Consider the following 19320-nt stretch of genomic DNA (forward strand, 5'->3'; position numbering starts at 1 on the left):
TTTTTTTTTACTATGTCAGTTTTAATAAGTTGGCAGGTCATTTCAACTTCAGTAAGTTTGCTATCTTTCCAGAAATCTGAGCATTTGAGCTAAATTTTCATATTTCTTAGGATTCTATTATCCACATTTGTCTCAGCGTTCTGTTGCTGGGAAGAGACACATGAAGAGACCATGACAACTCTTATAAAGGAAAACATTTCCCTGGGGCTGGTGTACAGTTTCAGAGGTTTAGTCCGTGCCACTCACAGGAGGGAAGATGGTGACAAACAGGCAGACATGTTAGCTGAGTGACACTGGGTCTAGCTTGGGCTTCTGGAACCGTGATGCCCACCCTCAATGATACATTTTCTCCAACAAGGCCACACCCACTCCAATGAGCCCACACCTCCAGATTCCTCCCAAACAGTGCCACTCTCTGATGACTCAGCATTCAAACATATGAGCCTATGGAAGTTACCCTTATTCAAACCACCCCAACACTATTTTTGTTTTTTAATTCTTACATTGCTGACAGTTTTTCATTCCCAATATTGGTTATTTGTTCCATTTTCTTTTTTCTGATAAAGCTCAATAGAAATGAATCAATTTCATCATATTCAAATAGCTATCTAGCTGAGTCTGTTGGGTCAGATTCTATCTGTATTTCCTTCATTATCATCTTACTTTATCAATGAATGAAATTTGAACCCTTGAGCTGTTCCTACTGGCAAATTTGTTTCTACTTATGGTTCTATCTGGTTTCATATTGGTGTCATTAAGAACATAGGAATACAGATCTGTCATATCTGGAGCACATAGTCTACTTACAGTTAATGTAATTTCTGATGGGTTTTTGAGTTAAAACCCTATTACTGTAAACTTTCTATTTTTTGATAGCTCAATACCCCCCTTTTTTCCTCTCCCTCTCTCTGATATAGTATATGTATTAGTTATTTTTCTATAACTGATAAAACACCATGACCAAGGTTAGTTATAAAATGAGGGGTTTATTTGGGCTTATGGTTCTAGAGTGTGGTTCCATCATGGCAAGAAGACATGGCAGCCAGTGACAGGCCTGGCAACAGGAGGAGGAAGTTGGGGATTCACATCATCTTGAACTGCAAGCGTGAAGTAAAGAGAGTGAATACAGAATGGTGTGAGATTTGAAAGCCCCAAAGTTTTCCCTCTGTGACATACTTCCTCCAGCAAGGCCACACTTCCTAAATCTACCCAAACAGCACCACCAACTGGGGCCGAGTATTGAAACACCTGAGGCTATGGGACACATTCTCCTGCAAACCACCATAGTGTTGATAGTTCTGGCTTTGTCATGTGTTCCATGGTACTTTCCCTGTTTGTTTGAAAGATGTACTCTTGTATTCTATATTAGTGATTACCCAAGAACTTACAAAGTGGATTGCTAATTTATAGTCTAATGTAAGCTTAAGGATTATCTGTACGGCTAATTTAAAAGAAATAGTTATATTCCGCCAGATGTTACCTTCATTTGTTTCTCTACCTCCCAGGCATTAACTCATCTAGTTTTTATGTGGGTGTGTCATTAGTTATTTGAGTATTTCATACAGCATTTTCATCCTATTCACCTATGCTCTCCTGACTCCTCCCAGATCCACCACCCCCTTCCTTACCCACCCAACTTCATGCCCTCTTCTTATTAAAACCCATCAGGTCCAATTTATGCTGTCTATATATGTAGCCCGGATTGCCCTCAACCCCATAATGCCTCTTGAGTGTATTTGCTTTTCTTAAGGGACCCAGAGGTACTTGTAGCCAGAGCACCTTGTGTGGGATGCCCATATGATCAGAAAAACATAGACTTCTCCAGAGCTGGTTTACTTCCAGCTCATTTTTATCCTAGTCCAAAAAGCACGAGGGGTGGTGGTACTTTCAGGGACTTCTCATCCCAGCTGCAAAAACAGATTTGCAAATCTGCATAGATTAAAGGGATGAGCTACAGAAAACCCTGCCAAGGGATCTTCTGAGGTTGGTGAAGATGTTGAGAAGACCTGAAGCAGAAGTTTACTTGGTGCTTGGAGTCACAGCAGGGAGTCAGAGCGTCTGGAGTGGACTTGAATGAGCGAAGGTTAGCAGAGATGAGGTCAGTCCTGCCAAGGCCACAGTGCAGGGCCTGCAAAGAAAGTCATCAGCAGGAGACAGCTACAGGAAGAAAATCTTTGCCAGTGCATGTGACAGAGGGTTAATATCTAGTTACATAACTAACAGAAGAAATACAACTAAACATGAACTGTTCAGTCAGGAGATAGGCACATGAATTAGACAGGGGAAGAAATATTAGTGGCCTATATATGCATCATATACTATAATATACATACACGTATATAATTTTCAGCATCCTTAGCCATCAGAGAAATGCAGATGAAATCTGCATTGATTTTTCAACATCCTGTAGAAAGTCGGTATCTGGGTTCTGATCTGCAGTAAAAGATGAAAATTTAAGTGACCTTCATTAAATTGTCCTGTGTCCCACCCTAAAAAACAATCTTAATAGTCTGTGACTACATTAGACTTCCTAGATCTGCCAAAAAAAAAATGCTATATTTGGATCATGTTGACAGAGGGTTCTGTCCCACCAAGTCCCACAGCCATTTAGTCCCAAATAAACACACAGAGATCTACATTAATTATAAACTGATTGGCCTAGTACCTCAGGTTTCTTATTAATTAATTCTTACATCTTAAATCGGCCCGTTGTTCTTGTCTGTGTTGGCCATGTGCCTTGGTACCTTTTTCGGCGAGGCAGTCACATCTTGCTATCTTGCTTCCTCTGCATCTGGGTCACAACTGCAGACTGAAACTTCCTCTTCTCAGAATTCCTGTTGTCATGCCTCTACTTCCTGCCTGGTTGCCGTCACCTCACCTATACTTCCTGCCTGGATACTGGCCAATCTGCATTTTATTAAAAATAATACAAGTGACAGGATAAAAGACCATTATTCCACAGCAGGATCATCTGTGTGGGGCCATGATTGTTAGTTTAACCTTTATTGTAGCCTGAAATAACTGCAAATCAAATCCAAACAAACCTGAATCAGTCAAATAAGAAAAGAGACAGGGTATAATCTTGTTTCTTTCAATATTTTTTTAGTTGAATGATATTGTCTCTGTGTTCCACTTTAAAGCCTTCCCTCCTTTGATTTAGAATAAGTCCTTTGGTCAGGGAGTTGAAAGACACCCGTGGGTTCTCACAGTCCAGGCTGGTTGCAGGCATTCACGGGTGCTGTTATGATGATCAAATGCATGGTGGAGAAATGGGAGAGAAAGAGAAGCAGAATGGTTTATGTGCTGTGGAAAGAGGTGGATTTGAAGAAATGAAGATGGTGAGGAACAGGCTGATATGGGTGATTTGCTTGCCACGCCGGACCAGGGTGATGTCAGGTCTAGGCTCTCTCTACCAAAGACCATGTCTGGGTCTGTGGTCTTACTACAATGACAGTCTGTGTTGATATCCATGATCCATACTGTCACTAACGGTCACAAGGATGCCTCAGGTCTGGACTGTCACCTGGGGCCATGTTGGTGTCCAAGGCTCATGCTGCTGCAGGAGCCAGGCTGATCTTAGTGGCCTGTGCTGCCACCTGGGGCTGTGGTGAGCCTGACCTGCTGCTAAGGACCATGTCTGAGTCTGTGGTCCTACCACAGCCTGGGTCTGTTGATATTGATGTCCGTGGCGCAAGTTGCCACTAAAGGGTACACAGATGTGCGGGGTTTAACCTGTGGCCATGCTGGTGTCTGAGGGTCATGCAAACACTGGAGTCATGCCAATCAGAGTGGCCTGCACTATCACCCATGGCATGGTGTCTTCTGGGCTAGACATGTTGCTGAAGACGTGTGTGGGTCCACGGCCTTAACACAGCCAGGGGCTGGGTTGATGTCCATAGCTCCTGTTACCACCTAGAGCTAGGGAGATGCCTAGGGTCTGGTCAGCCACCTGAGACCATGTTGGTGTTCAAGGGCCATGCTGCCACCAGAGCCATGGTAATATCCAGGTTCAAGTTTCTGCCAAGGGCCATGTCCAGGTCCATGGGTCCATGGGCCTGCTGTAGCTGGGGTCTGTGTTGATATCCATGGTCTCTGTTATAGGAACCATAAGTGTTGAAATCCCAAAACTGTGCTGAGCCAGCCCTGCCCTCAACTGGTACTGGGAGAGCTGATCATGTGCATTGCTGGACACTGTAGCAGGAGAGCTGGCCCCAGGACTCAGGAGAGATGCTCCACCCCTCACCATGGGCATGGGAGAGGTGGCTCAGATGGCATGAGCCTAGGAGAGCTGGCTCAACACCTTGCTTGAGGAGGGTGGTCCCAGTGGCCCCTGACCTCTGCTCAGCTACCCCCCAGACCCACCCTTCCTAACGCCTATGCCCTCTGTGACCTGCTGGAGCTTCTGAAAGGACCGGTCCTGTGAAGGACAGCCGTGGGATCTCCATGACTCGGGGCGACAGCAGGATATCTGAGAGTAGTTTTGGTGAGAATGCGGTGATGATGTTATACCAGAGGCCTTGAACCAGACCAATGGCTCATTGCAGTGAACACTGAGGGTGGGGCTGATTGGACAGAAGGGTACACTGCGTGGCACTAGGACAAAGGAGGTGCCGGAGAGACAGCGAAGATGTAGCAGCAAGGAGGAGTTTTTGTTTGTTCGCTTTTAATTAATTTGGGGGAGTTTCCTTTGGGGGAAGGATGCTGCGGGGGTGGTGAAAAGTGGATATGGAGGGACGGGAGGTGAGCAGGATTGGGGTGCATGATGGGAAATTCCCAAAGTGTCAATAAAAATTAGTATATAGATGTATATATAAAACATAATATGTATAAAGAGTGAGTCTTTTGACAGCGTAGTGCTTGAGTCAATAACGTGAACTATACATTGGAATGTTCTGTGACCTGGCCAAGCCCTGGGTAAAGCCAAACAACCTTGGATGTAACAGAAGAAGGTAACGGGGACAAGAAAGACAAATACTGCATATTTTCTGCCATATACAGATATGTATATACACATACATGTATGAAGCCAGAAAGGGCTGTGTTTAAGGTCTGGGGACAAGCAACAGTGGGGAAGGAGGATGGGAAATATAGTGAGTGTGAGCCAGAGTCCAATGATATACACACTGAGAATGGTGTAATGAAACCATCATTTGTAGTTAACTAATGAAATAAAATAACAGTAGTAGAAAAAGAAACAGTGTGTGAACCTAGTAGGAATTTTTTTTCTTCAGTGTGGTGGAAGGTCCTTAGAGTGGAGAGACTGACATCAACTTGTATCTATTTGTTTTGCACTCCCTGGAAACTTTGTGGAAAACAGCTTGAAGATCTCATCTCTGATTATGATTTACCATTGCAGCCAATTCTTTCTCTCTCAATCATTTAACACACAGAGATATAGATAGATAGATGATAGATAAATGATAGATAGATAGATGATAGATAGATAGATAGATAGATAGATAGATAGATAGATAGATAGATAGATAGATAGATAGATAGATACTGGCCAATCTGCATTTTATTAAAAATAATACAAGTGACAGGATAAAAGACCATTATTCCACAGCAGGATCATCTGTGTGGGGCCATGATTGTTAGTTTAACTTTTATTGTAGCCTGAAATAACTGCAAATCAAATCCAAACAAACCTGAATCAGTCAAATAAGAAAAGAGACAGCAAAAGTGTGGGTCATTCCCCAGACTCAGTGAAAAACCATGAGGACCACATGAGTCTAGGAAATCATCAGCTTAAATATGATGCTACAAACCCTGCCATCCCTGTCTGTCCGCCAAGGGTCTGTTTCGGTGTTTGTGACAGCCATTTGAGCAACAAGAGACCTACACAAAGAGCTGTCAATCTAGCACAAAGCTACCCCGGGAACCAGCCACGACTTGCAACAATTAACATCCTATTTCCAACCTAGATCCCCAGCTCTGATCTCTTTGTCCTCAGGGCCTGTTGCCATCCAGTGCTTTGCTGAGGCTTCCTGTCAACTGATATGTTCTCAGAACAGAAAATGATCAGGTTATGGCACAAATTAGGGTGGCCCGTGAGGAGTGGCTGGGCACATGATCAATCTCACTTCTGTAACAGAAGAAGCGCACAGAGATCAGCCTCAACCTCAGGGTGCAGCTTCTGGCACTCTGAAAATATGAGGTATGTGTAAAGTGACTTACACATATGCTCAGAAATGCAAATGCTCGTATTAAATGTTCTAAAGAAAGTGATTTTCCAATCCCTAGACTAAGTATGTGAAATGTTAAATATAAGATATCCCAAGATGAGCTGTGAAATTAAAATAGTGGCTTTATTCACATATATTGTTGCACATGTCATCAGAATCCTGCTAGCTAACCATTTCAGAAATACAGAAGAGTACATAAAAGAAAGATGGTGTGAAAAAATGCCTCCGTGGTGAGGAAGTGCGGGAGCTAGAGAATGAAATGGGAGGGAAAGAGAGGTGCTTGAGAAAGAGACTACAGGGGGAGACAGCTAACTAAGGGTCATTTGAGGGGTCATATGAAAACCTGTACTGTAGAAACTTCTTAAAATATTTACATAGTTGAAACAAACCAAAACAAAGTTACCAAGCAACAGGGGAGATGAAGCATGATTAATAAAAGCTCAGGGACAGGTATCGGGGTTCAACCTGAAGATCCAAAAAGCAGAACAGCCAACCACTGGCTCTTATCTCAACCTCAGTCTGAAAATCATGATCCTGCCTCCAGGAATCTTGGAATGAGACTGTGCGTGAGAGTTGTCTCCTCCCACCTTATATTCCTCTCTAGGGCTGGGATTAAAGGTGTGCACCACTGGGATTAAAGGCAGGCACCACCCGGTTTCTATGGCAACTAGTGTGGCTATTGGGATTAAAGATGTGTGTTGCCACTGTCTGGTGTGTAAGGCTGACGAGTGGGGCTGGTTTACTCTCCGATCTTCAGGCAAGCTTTATTTATTAAAACACAATTGAAATGGCACTCCAGGAAGCATACTGCACCAACTCGACACTTTCACCACCAAACATGCAGTGCCAGAAATAGGTTCTATCTAGTTGAGTTGTTGGCCACAGGTCCCCATGGAAACCTCCAAACATCTCAGACTATTGCCCAGGCTCTTCACAAACTGGTGGTAAGGCCTGCTACTCTCCGTTCGGATTAAAGACCTACTCTACGAGATAGAACCCATGCCTCACGATGCTCAAGTGGCCAAGAATCAGAGACTAGATTGGCCTCGAATCTATGGGAAAATCAAATTACCATGTTCTGCTAAAGAAATACAGCCATAAAATGACCCCTAACAGCGTTCTGCTACGTCTTACATTGGTGCCTCGGTCAGCCATCATCAAAGAAGCTTCCTCTTGAACTAGATGAGAACTAGCACAGAGACCCACAACTGGACAATACATAGGGTGAGAGACTTCGGAAGACCCAGTCATACACGGGATGACGTCATCACCCCTTCCTTCAGGGCTCAGGGATCTGTGTGGAGAGTAGTCGAGTGACTGAGAGCAGGATGCCACCAAGGCACTGGTGTCTTCCACGCGCAGCAGGACTGATGCACATGTGCGCTCACAGAGAATGTGCCAGCACACACGGGGCCTGCACCTGTCCACGTCAGGAAGAACTCTAGCATGGAGAGCAAAGTAGACACAAGCTCCTATTCCTAACTAAGAAACTATCTCCAACTGACAACTGCTGGCAAAGGAAAAATTAGTTTTCTCCAGTGGAGCCTCACTAGGTCTATAAACCACCACTTAAGGGTTGGCCCTAGGCCTAACAATTAGTGTGTAATACAAAATAAACTCAATGTATTTTGCAAACGTTTTTGTCTCATATTGCTTTGTTTGCTTTTGTTTTTATCTTACTGGTCCTTTGCTTGTATGTTAAGGCTTCTTATTTATGTTTTTATGGGTTTTGTTTGTGTGTGTGTGTATGTGTGTGTTTCCTTGTGTTTTTCTTCATTTTTAAAAACATTTTGGTTTGCTTTTTATTTGCCAGTTTGTTTTCTAGAGTGAGAGAGGAAGATGAAGAGGAGTTGGGTGGCTGAAGGAGTGAGGATCAGGGAAGAGATGGGGGAACCATGATCAGAACCCACTGTGCAGAAAAACATTATTTTCAATAAAAAGAAGTCTCAAATGTAAAGTATATTGAACATGTTGTTCAGTGGCCTCCAGATCTGGACCTCAGCAAAGACTTCCTATGTTCTTCCAATGTTATGTCCCTTTTCTCTTAGGCACTTCTCTCAATATGGAAATATGGTCTATTTATCAATAAGAAATGACATCACAGATTTCAGGGCAGCATTGAGTAAACACATAAGTGCATAAGCGTTTTCCATGAGTATGAAAAAAAAATTTAAATCACTTTATTTTTGCAAAAGCCAAGAAATATGTGCAGGCAAATGGATGGAAATAGAAAACACTATTCTGAGTGAGGTAACCCAGACCCATAAAGATGAACATGGGATGTACTCACTCATATTCGGTTTCTAGCCATAATTAAAGGACATCGAGCCTATAATTTGGGATCCTTGAGAAGATAATAAGATAATAATTTTTTCACACCCCCCAAAAAAGATATAGTAATCCTCCTGGATATTGGAAGTAGACACAATCGCCAGGCAAAATTGGGAACTTGAGGGTTGGGCGAGACTGGGCCAAGGGAAGATGGGGAGAGAAAAGTGTGAAGGGGAGAGCGGGGGGGGGGGGAGCTCGGAGGAATGGGGTGCTTGGGATATAGGAAGGGTGGATATGAGAGCAGGGAAGCATATATCTTAATTTAAGGAGCTACCTGAGGGTTGTCAAGAGACTTGACCCTAGAGGGGTTCCCAGGTTTCCAGGGAGACGCCCCCAGTTAGTTCCTTGGGCAGCTGAGGAGAGGGAGCCTGAAAAGGCCAGTTCCTATAGCCATACTGATGAATTTCTTGCATATCACCATAGAACCTCCACCTGACGATAGATGAAGAAAATGACAGAGCCCCACACTGGAGCACCGGACTGAGCTCCCAAGGTCCTGATGAGGAGCAGAAGGAGAGAGAACATGAGAAAGAAAGTCAGGACCGTGAGGGAACCTCCAGCTGGCGACAGATGGGGAAGGTGACTGAGCCCCACATTGGAGCACTGGACTGAGCTCCCAAGGTCCCGATGAGGAGCAGAAGGAGCGAGAACATGAGGGAGAAAGTCAGGAACGAGAGGGGTGCGTTCACTCATGGAGACGGTGGGACAGAACTAATGGGAGATCACCAACTCCAGTTGGAATGGGACTGATGGATCATGCGACCAAACCCGTCTCTCTGAGTGTGGCCAACAGCGGGGGCTGACTGAGAAGCAAAGGACAATGGCTCTGGGCTCTGATTGTTCTTCATGGACGGGCTCTGTGGGAGCCTTCTCAGCTTGGTCGATCACCTTCCTGGACCTGGGGGGAGTTGGGAGGACCTTGGTCTTAGCATAGAGTGGGGAACCCTGATGGCTCCTTGGCCTTGAGAGGGAGGGAGGAGAGGTATGGGTGGAGGGGAGGGGAGGGAAGGGGGAGAAGGAGGGGAGGGAAGGGGGAGGAGGAGGGGAGGGAGGGGGGAGGAGGAGGGAAGGAGATGGAAATTTTTAAGAAAAAAAAAAAAGAAACTGAAACAGAAGGACCATGAACATACAACCAGTCTGTACCACATATCACCGTCAATATTAGTCTGGGTTGTATGGTAGAACATTCAAAATAAGAAAAAGATAGTCAGATAATATATAATACTTGATTTTTACATTTCATTTAATAAATGGAAGAATTAATTAAAGGGGAACCACTCAGTGGTTTGCCAGAAGATGAAAAAAAAATAAAATAAAATAAAGAAGACACCAGAAAATGAAAAGATCTCCCATGCTCTTAGATAGGTAGAATTAACATAGTAAAAATGAAAATCTTACCAAAAGCAATCTGCAGATTCAGATTCAATGCAATGCCCATAAAAGTCCCAGAAAAATTCTTCACAGACTTTGAAAGAATGGTACTCAACTTCACATGGAAAAGCAAAAAAAAAAAAAAAAAAAAAAAAAACCCAGGCTAGGCAAAACAATCCTGTACAATAAAACAATAAAGGAACTTCTGGAGGCATCACAACCCCTGACTTCAAACCCTACTGCAGAGCTACAGTACTGAAAACAGCCTGGTATTGGCATAAAAACAGATAGGAGGACCAACGGAACTGAATCGAAGACCCAGATATCAATCCACACACCTATGAACACCGATTTTTGACAAAGAAGCAAAAACATAAAATGGAAAAAGAAGGCATATTCAACAAATGGTGCTGGCATAACTGGATATTAACATGTAGAAGAATGAAGATAGATCCATATCTGCCACCATGCACAAAACTCAAGTCCAAATGGATTAAAGACCTCAACATAAAGCCAGCCACACTGAACCTTATAGAAGAGAAAGTGGGAAGTACACTTGAACGCACTGGCACAGGGAATGACTTCCTAAATAGAACCCCAGCAGCATAGACACTGAGAGAAACAATTAATAAATGGGACCTCCAGAAACTAAAAACCTTCTGTAAAGCAAATGATACAGTCAACAAGACAAAATGGCAACCTACAAAATGGGAAAAGATCCTCACCAACCCCACATCAGATAGGGCTGATCTCCAAAATATACAAAGAACTCAAGAAAATGCTCATCCAAAGAACGAATAATCCAAAAAAATGGGATGCAGACCTAAACAGAGAACTCTCAACAGAGAAATTTAAAATGGTTGAAAGACACTTAAGGAAATGCTCAACATCCTTGGTCATCAGAGAAATGCAAATCAAAACAACTCTGAGATTCCATCTTACACCTGTAAGAATGGCCAAGATCAAAAACACTGATGACAACTTATGCTGGAAAAGTTGTAGGGTAAAGGGAACACTTCTGCATTGCTGGTGGGAGTGCAAATTGGTACAGCCACTTTGGATGTCAGTATGGCAATTTCTCAGAAAATTAGGAAAGAACCTTCCTCAATCCCAATAATACCTTCCTTAAGACCCAGTAGTATCACTTTTGGGTATATATCCAAAGGATGCTCAATCATGCCGCAAGGACATGTGCTCAACTATGTTCATAGCAACACTGTTTGTCGTAGCCAGAACCTGGAAACAACCTAAATGCCCCTCAACCAAAGAGTGGATGAGGAAAATGTGGTACATTTACACAATGGAGTACTACACAGCAGAAAAAAAATAACAACATCTTGAAATTTGCAGGCAAATGGATGGATCTAGAAAACATAGTATTGAGTGAAATAACCCAGATCCAGAAAGACAAATATTATATGTACTCACTCATAAGTGGCTTTTATACATAAAACGAAGAAAACCAGCCTACAATTCACAATCCCAGAGAACCTATACATCAATGAGGACCCTAAGAGACACATATATAAATCTAATATACATGAGAAGTAGAAAAAGACAAGATCTCCTGAGTAAATTGGAAGCATGGGGACCATGGGATAGGGTAAAAGGGGAGAGGAGAGGCAGGGAGGGGAGCAGAGAAAAATGTATAGCTCATTAAAATCAATTTAAAAAAGAAAAAATATCTTTTCTCATTTTACATGCCAAATCCATTTCCTACTCCCTCCCCTCCTTCTGCTTCCTCCACACTCCCCTTATCTCACCTCCCCCCCCCATCCACTCCTCAGAGAGGGTAAAAATTCCCATGGGGAGTCAACAAATTCTAATACATTGCTTTGAGGTAGGACCATGGCCCTCCCCACTATATCTAGGCTGTGCAAGGTATCCCTCCAGAGAGAATGGCTTCCAAAAGCCAGATCAAGCAGTACGGATAATCCTGGTATCACTCCCAGTGGCCCCACAGTCTGCCCAGCCATACAACTGTCACTCACATTCAGAGGGCCTAGACTTGTTCCCTGTCAGGCCAGAGTTGGTGAGCTCCCATTAGCTTAGGTAAGCTGTTTCAGTGGGTGTCCCCATCATGGTCTTGACCTCTTTGCTCATATTCTCACTCCTCTAACTAGCCAGCAGGCAAGTTTCCTGCAGACAGGCTGCTCCAAAACCCCACCCCATCAATTGGACCCTGTAATCTACAAGACCCAATCTGTCCCCAGACCCACCCATCCCCTGCAGTCTCAGAGGAGCCCTGGAGCACAGGCTGCAACTGCACAGAGTGAACCGAGAGAATGGGCCAAGAGAGACCTCAGCGGGTCCCTGAGACACAGACAGCAACAGCATAGAGTATACTATAGAGTAGACAGACTAAGAGCAGCTCACTAAGAAACAGACAGCACTGCAAGGATTGGACCAAGAGGCAAAGACATTGACGGCACCAATTGGAGGAAGAGATGGGTAGGCACCAATGCAAAAATTCATTCAACAACCTAAAAAGCCACATGGTAACACCAGAACCCAGTGGTCACACAATAGGAAAACCTGATTATCCTAACTCAGAAGAAGCGGAGGGAAACAATCTTAAATATAATTTATAAAGATGATAAAGACCCTTAAGGAGGAAATGAAAAACTCCCATAATTCTTATAAAAGCCCAAACACAGATAGTTCAATATTGTTGTCAAGTTTTCCCTTGAGAAATCCTCGCACTTTCAGGAGTTTCTCTCCCTTTACTCCCTCTTCTTAATTTTACTTACTAAAGCCTGCTTCTTCTTTGCTGGCTACCATGTCTTTAATAATCATCCACTGGGAGACAACAAACTTGGAAGCCATTGTCTCGGGCTGACTTTCGGTGACCCTTGACTACCTGGAACACACCCGCCTAGGATGAGAAAAGTCCCCTTGATCTAAAAACCATGCATCATTATTATACAATGATCTAAAAACCATGCATGATTATTAAACAATGATCTAAAAGCCATACATCATTATTATATAAGTTGGGCATGTCCAGCACAAAAATCTGATGTTTAAAAATCTGAAACATTTGAGCCTTGACATGGTACCACAGTAGAAAATTTCACATCAGAGCCCACGTAAAACACACACACACACACACACACACACACACACTACTACATTTTTAAAAATATTAGGCTGGAGAGATATCTCAGCAGCTAAGAGTACCTGATGCTCTTTTACAAGACCTAAGTTCAGTTTCCAAAGCACACATCAGAGCACTGGCAATGTCCTTTAACTTCAGAGACTCTAAAGTCCTCTTCTGGTCTCCTCAGGGACACACACACTCACATACACACACACACACCACAATTTAAAGAGTATTGTAAACACCAGACACAGTGGCACATTCCTGTAACTCCAGCACTTATGAGACAGAGTCAAGAGAATTTCCACAAGTTTGATGACAGCATAGTCAGCATAATAAATTATAAGCTAGCCAGGATGCTCATAGTGAGATCCTGAAAACCTTTGTAAACTTCCTTTATTATAAATTATGTAATTTGCTTCCATGAAAGCAAATAATCCATATTTATTCAAATTTTTGTACCATGCTTTTAAAATTATTTAAAAATTACTTCTGACTATATATGAGGTGCATGTGAAATAAAAATGAGACACACCATTATTTATTTGCAAATAGTCCAAAATACAAAAAAGTCCAATACAAAAAAGAATATGAAATCTAAAACACTCTGGTTCCAACCATTTTAGTGAAAAGACTAGTAATTTTTATTCTTGTCACATGTTTTGAGAGGCCATGTGTTTGTGTGGTTAGGAACTGGGGCTCCCATTGAGCATGATGGTATACTCTGTACCCACAGCTTCCAGGTTGCTAGGGTAGAATGATGGCAAGGGACCGACAAGCCCAGGCTACCTGGCAGGATATCAAAGCCCCCCTTACCTCTCCTCTCTTCTCTCCTCTCATCTCCTTTTCTTCCCCAGTTTGCTCCCCACAAAGAACTGGGCTGTGAATTAATTCAGACCTGGAGCCGACTATTCTCTCTGATCTTGGACAAGTTAGCTACCTTCCTTAACACACTAGGTTTCTGATTTCTAAAATAAGATCCATGTGTTCCTCCTAAAGTCAGTGTTAAAAAGTGAATGTTAAATCGGATGAAGCATGTGGCCACTTACTCCACACAGTAATTGCTCAATAAATATATGCCATTCCTTCTAGTGTCTTCATATTCAAGACAGTCATACTATTGACTGTAGACACTGCAACCAAATGCATGGGTTCACAAGTCAGGCTTTGGCTTGGCTACGCAGTTAATAGTGAAACCTTAAGCGAGTCCTAAATCTCTGCGCCTCCATTCCCCGGTCTTTAAAATGGAGGTAGTTATGAGGCCTTGGCACATGAGAAAGACCTTTTAAATATTGACGTTCAGAGATGCTAGCAGATGTTCACTCTGCTTCCTTTGATTTATTCATGGATTTCTGATTTTCCTGCCAATTGTTCTACATACAGAGTGGTTTTCATGTTCTTTATTCCAAACTTGTTTTGGGATATCCCCACGATACAAAGAAGCGAAATCTAATACAAACTATATAAATTTTTTACAAACATTTATCCAACCTATTATTTAACTGAAACATTCATTTTAATGTTATTCATTGTAATTGTTATTTTTATCTAATTAAATTTGAAAGAGAGATTAATGTACAACCACACACACACACACACGTTTTTCAATTAATGAAGAATATTAACAATGAAGCCAGTTCAAGTAGGTGCAATTCCTTCCACTTATCATAAGGTGGCACCAAAGGATGCTTTAATGTATGGTTCTAATTAGGCAAAGCTTTGAAAAGACATGTGTTTGCATGGTTAGGGACTGGGGCTCACTCCTGTAACCACTGCAGGCAAGAAACTGGAGGCGGAGCTTTGGACAGGTGCTCAGCTGACCAGCAAGTCTGGGCATCCAACAGTCCTTCTAAGACACTGAGCCAGCCCAGAGGAGCCTCCGCTATCAGTAGCTTCTCTGAGGCTTTAGTGCCTTCAATGTCTAGAACTCTCTTTGGTGTGGGTAAGACCAGGAACATCCCATTACAAATGTGTCCAAAAATTACCTTCCAGGGGAGAGGTCAGGTGGTCTCAGCCCTAAAGAACTACAGGCAGCTGAGAAATGCTGAAGTCAGGAGATGCTCTTCCCCAGGGAAGAACACACCAACCGGTTATCCAATGCTAAATGGTCAGCTCTGAAAACACGTGCATGAAAAGAACATTATATGGACTGAGCAGGTTGTATTTATGTATTTAGGAATAGATAGATAGATAGATAGATAGATAGATAGATAGATAGATAGATAGATAGATGTGTGTGTGCCCGCGAGCATACTCATGCGCACATGTGTATAACAGCAATTAAAGAGAAATAGCCATGAATTTGAAAGAAGCAAAACTGAGGGTGGGGGAGTACATTGGAAGATTTGGCGGGGGGGGGGGAGAAAAGGGAAATGACATAACTATTTTATTATATATATATTAAAAATCACCTTCCAGTTCACCAGTACAATTTCAACAAAAGTGCTCAGTTTCTTCCAGGAAGCTATGCTGTTTTTCTGTTATGCTAAAAGCAAACAGAAAGGAAGAAAGGGAGCAGCAGCAGCAGCAGCAAAAGCCTGTAGCTCAGGTGTTAGCACACTTGCCTTGCAAACACAGGATCCCAGGATTAATCCATGGCACTGCATAAACCCAGCATGGCAGTGTTCACCACTGAAGAGGCAGAGGCAGAAACATCAGAAGTTTAAGGTCATCCTCAGTCCACATTAGCAAGGCTAGCCTGGGCTATATTAGATTCTGCCCAAGAGAGCGAGCGAAGGAGGGGGGAGCTTGTGCTAAGGAATCTAACTTGTCCAGGATCATACAGAATAGTTTATTCTAGACCTGCATTACTTCACAGTCCAGTTCTTTGTGAGTGGGGGGGGGCACAAACAGGGGAGGAAAGGAGAGAAGAGGAGAGGAAAGGAGGGGAGAGGAGGGGAGGGGAGGGGAGGGGAGGGGAGGGGAGGGGAGGGGAGAGGAGAGGAGAGGAGAGGAGAGGAGAGGAGAAGGGAGGGGAGAGGAGGAGAGGAGAGGAGAGGAGGAGAGGAGAGGAGAGGAGAGGAGAGGAGAGGAGAGGAGAGGAGAGGAGAGAAGTTTAAGGTCATCCTCAGTCCACATTAGCAAGGCTAGCCTGGGCTATATGAGATTCTGCCCAAGAGAGCGAGCGAAGGAGGGGGGAGCTTGTGCTAAGGAATCTAACTTGTCCAGGATCATACAGAATAGTTTATTCTAGACCTGCATTACTTCACAGTCCAGTTCCTTGTGAGTAGGGGGGGGGCACAAACAGGGGAGGAAAGGAGAGAAGAGGAGAGGAAAGGAGGGGAGAAGAGGGGAGGGGAGTGGAGGGGAGGGGAGAGGAGAGGAGAGGAGAGGAGAGGAGAGGAGAGGAGAGGAGAGGAGAGGAGAGGAGAGGAGAGGAGAGGAGAGGAGAGGAGAGGAGAGGAGAGGAGAGGAGAGGAGAGGAGAGGAGAGGAGAGGAGAGGAAAGGGAGAGACTTTGAAATCCTGCTAGGTAGCCTGGGCTTGTCTGTCCCTTGCCATCCTTCCTACCTTAGCATCTTGACTACTGTGTGTACAGAGCGTACCATCACACTCAATAAGAACCCCAGTTCCTAACCACACAAACACATGGCCTCTCAAAACATGTGACAGGAAAGAATTACTTGTCCTTTCACTAAGGGAGCGAGGAGAAATAAACCAAAGTAAGCAGAACTAAATGTGCTGTTTAGAATCAACAGTCCTCGACAACAGTGTGGAAAGGGAAGAGCGACAGCGGCCTGAGGTCGGAGAGAGGATAATTGCCATACATTCCTGGAGAACAGAACGGCTTTCTGAACAAGGCTGTAGGACTCTGTGAGTGTGTAGTTCTGTGAGTGTGGCCGTTTGTGGCTGTCAACATGAGGCCATCAAGTGGAAGAGCTCTTCCTTCATCACGCCCCAGCTTCACCTATGTTTGTATTCGTTTTTAAATTTTCTTATGTCTGTGTATACGTATCTGCTTGGGTTTATGTGTACCACACGAATAGAGATGCCTGAAGAGGCCAGAGCCATCGAGTCCAAATTCAGGGGATCTGATTGCCCTCTTCAACCTCTAAGGGCACTGCCATGTACATAGTGTACAGAGGTATAGAGAAGCAGAATACTCATATACATAAAATAATTTCTAATTACCTATATATCCACATTTACACATTATATGTGTAGACAGATGATAGATAGATAGATAGATAGATAGATAGATAGATAGATAGATAGATAGATAGATAGATAGATAGATGATAGATAGATAGATAGATAGATAGATCTATTTTAAAGAAAATGAAGTTCAACCCTCTGAGAAGCCCATACCTCTGCTCTTCTCATCACACAGTCCCTTCTCATAACACAGATCAGGTGACAGGAAATGGACCATGGGGCAAGTTCAGTTCTAAGTAAATAAAATAACCCTGGGACTTTGTACTCCCTGTGTGTGTTCTAGAAAACATTATCTGCCTAGTGCTGTGGGTGACAGATGTGTATGAAGTATGAAGGTGAGAGTAGCATTTCCTGCGGAAAATTCCCCAGCAAGGATGGCTGCAAAGCCCAGGTGACCCTGAGCATTTCTTCCAAGGGCAGATGGTTAGCAAAACCTGGGCATGCCCTACCTATGGCTTAGGTCACTAAAAAGGTTACTGTGTTTCCGCAGTGTGGAGAGGAATTGTATGAAACTGGGCGGGGGGAGGGGGAATGATAGTCTAAAGACACAGTGTGTCTCTCTCTTTGTCTCTATTGAAAGGGGACCTCAAAGAGTTAGTTTCCTGGGGAATCCTGTACTGGAGAAGGGGAGAAACTGAAGTCTGCCAGTGACAGAAGGAACATCTTCACAGAATAATGATTACTGAATAATTAACACACACACACACACACACACACACACCTTTCAACCTTAAAGGCAAAATTAAAGAGATCGTTTATTTTGGAGTCATTTTGAGTGGCCATGGCCTAGCAACCCAGATTTAGATTACCCCAATTCCATGTTCCAATGTGGAAGCAGTTTCATGAAGTCTTACAGTTTTACAGAAAAAAAAAAGAAAGACTTAAGCCTAGGCAAGTTTAAAATGCATTGGTGAAGGCATCGGAGAGGCCATTACAGCAAGAGAGGGAAGATCTTCCACAGGCAGCAGACAATATCTATGACACTTTTAGCTGTGGGCTGGGTCGAAGCTGACGGTCTACTAAGATAATAGATTTTAGAGGGTTTTAATCCACTAATCACAAGATGTCAGTTCTGACAAGGAGGTGGGCACAGAATGGGGATTCGGGGGCTTGAAGATAACCTGAGATAATATAGCTAGCCTCTGGGCTTGCAGCACAGTGCCTTTCATCGGTAAATTAGTCTCTACGGACACAGTTTCTTTCCAGAAATTTTCACTCACAGTTCCCCCTGTTGACCAAGCAGGGACTATGTTGTACATTTTGCACTACATTTTGTACATAGGGGGGATTACATATTACTTATGACCCTCTGAGTGTGACAGCTAAGAAAAACTCCTTAGCATAACCCAAGACCTTAATAGGCCCTCAGATCTTACTCCATGATGGAAGTACCATTCAGGCACACAGACCCCACCGCCAGCCAAAATGAAAACAAAGGTCTAATCCATCAAAATCCATCAGGAGAGTTTATCATGAGCCACTGTGGGCCATGATGCAATTACAACTTATAGCAATTGAGAATTCAGATGTCAACGTACCCACGAAATTATTATCAGATGGAGAAACCCTGCCTGGCAGAGCCGTCAGGGACACTGACTCTGGAAACTGTTGCTTTCGGCTGTGATTACCATGCATGTTCATGTAACATGTACATGCAATCTCATGATTACATCTCAGTCTTATGGGCACACATATCTGTGGATGGTCAAAAGGATGACTTCTCTCTGTACTATGTTCTCCACTTTACGGTGAGAAACTTGGAAGTCTGATCTCTAGCGTTAGCTTTACTGACAGAACAAGTTAGGCAGACATGCTTCCCTCTGGACAGATCACAAATGGAACTTGAACAGGTTTTACTTATGAAATTGCAGGTGTCTGACCTTGTAGGACTTAAGCCCCTCCGAGGATTTATGATAAATTAGGGCGGTATTGCAGGTGTCTGTCCTTGTTCTATCTTAGTCCTTCAAGAGACCAAAAGCATCTAACTGAATAACCATGCCCAGATACTATTAATCACACTTAAGAGATGCAAAATAATGCACTTTTTCTTTTCCTTTTCCTTAGCTCTCTCAATGGTTTAGTTTTCTCCCTTTGTAACCTGTAGTGACCCCTTGAAAAAAACTGTGGGGACCTCTTCACAGCTGTAGCAGTGGCTTGTTACAAAGTAGCAGATAAATTT

The 19320-nt window shown here is 43.4% G+C and overlaps 1 long non-coding RNA gene across 1 annotated transcript; it reads right to left on the reverse strand.

Moving 5' to 3' along the window:
- Positions 1-966: 966 nt before the first annotated feature.
- Positions 967-2803, reverse strand: LOC119826379. The gene is made up of 3 exons (XR_005287412.1): positions 2745-2803; positions 2334-2433; positions 967-2128 (listed from the first exon to the last, which is right to left on the reverse strand). It is a non-coding gene; the product is annotated as an uncharacterized LOC119826379 (long non-coding RNA).
- Between the last annotated feature and the right edge of the window lie 16517 nt (positions 2804-19320).

The sequence above is a fragment of the Arvicola amphibius genome, chromosome 11 (genome assembly GCF_903992535.2).
Source record: "Arvicola amphibius chromosome 11, mArvAmp1.2, whole genome shotgun sequence".
Lineage (NCBI taxonomy): Eukaryota > Metazoa > Chordata > Mammalia > Rodentia > Cricetidae > Arvicola > Arvicola amphibius.